Source organism: Leptidea sinapis, chromosome 5 (genome assembly GCF_905404315.1).
Source record: "Leptidea sinapis chromosome 5, ilLepSina1.1, whole genome shotgun sequence".
Lineage (NCBI taxonomy): Eukaryota > Metazoa > Arthropoda > Insecta > Lepidoptera > Pieridae > Leptidea > Leptidea sinapis.
Window position 1 is genome coordinate 14,920,983 of NC_066269.1, and position 1,416 is coordinate 14,922,398.

General features: G+C 35.5%; 1 non-coding gene across 1 annotated transcript; it reads left to right on the forward strand.

Annotated features, from left to right (window-relative positions):
* The first annotated feature begins 1,036 nt into the window (after positions 1-1,036).
* Trnaa-agc (transfer RNA alanine (anticodon AGC)) lies at positions 1,037-1,109 on the forward strand. The gene has a single exon. It is a non-coding gene; the product is annotated as a tRNA-Ala (tRNA).
* The last annotated feature ends 307 nt before the right edge of the window (positions 1,110-1,416 follow it).

Below are 1,416 nucleotides of genomic sequence, written 5' to 3' on the forward strand. Positions count from 1 at the left end.
AATTTATAGAAGATGTTAGTAGGAAAGAAGAATGGGTGGTTAGTAGACACCTTAAGAATAGCTCTCTGAGCTCTCTCAATACTTAATAACAATGTTTTTCCCGCGCCACGGAAATGGCGGAATGATGTCTAGAAAAATGTATCTCGAGGATGTATTCGCTCATAAACATTGTTATGATTATCAACAAAATAAAATAGGCGATTGCATTTTCTTTATAATGAATAACTCAAAAACTATTTTAATATTTTAAAGTTTATTTAAATCTCCTCTTTAAGGATCAAATCGTTTATATTTTGGGACCTTTATGCACTGCACACGATAGTTTGTGATGTTCTATTTTTTTTGGCACGGGCTGCAATTATATATTTGTAATAATAATAAACAATTTGTTATGTTTTAAGAGTGACACCCCTCACTTCTACAAATTAAATTTGAAAACAAAATTTTATGAACGATGCGGGACTCGAACCCACGACCATCGAACGCACGAAAGTCCGAGTGCTCCCCCAACTGAGCTAACCGTTCGAGTGACGTCATAAAATCTTGGGCTTCATCTACAGGATCTGCTTTACAGTTGATAACCTGCTCAACCCCAATATTTGCATATTAAGAATTTAACTTCAGATGTCGCTCTTGCAAATCTAAACGGAACGCGAGAGGTTGGTTCGAGTCGCGCATCGTTCATAAAATTTTGCTTTCAAATTTTATTTGTTTAATAATAATAATTGAAAGGTTTATTTGGTTCAAACAGTTTACAGAAATCATATAACTAATAATAACAAAATGGTGTCCAGTCAGCATTGTGTTGGGAATTTTACTTCTCAACGCTGATATTCTCTAGAATCATTAAAACTCTCTAACTCCAACTCTCTAGAGAATTTAATAAGGCAAGCATATGAATTGTGTTGACAATTACAACTCTGACCGCTAACGCTGGTAAGTATCGTAAGCAACTTTTAATTTGCTCTACTTTTATTGGGCCTCAATGACAACTAGTTTTTACAATATGTACAAACTATTGAGAACCTTTCACCACGGGGGCGTAGCTCAGATGGTAGAGCGCTCGCTTAGCATGCGAGAGGTACCGGGATCGATACCCGGCGCCTCCAATTTTTTTTATATTTATAAATATCATATTACATAGCTATGACAAAATCTAATAAACTAGCACTTACAGAGTCAAATTTAAATTGCGTACTTTGTATTTATGCTATATTCGTACACTGCAATGTTAGAGCACCTTTACTGGATTACTTTCTATATATCTTATATATAAAATTATCGTGTCACAATGTTCGTTCCCGTACTCCTCCGAAACGGCTTGACCGATTCTCATGAAATTTTGTGAGCATATTGAGTAGGTCTGATAATCGGCCAACATCTATCTTTCATACCCCTAAATGTTAAGGGTGGTCC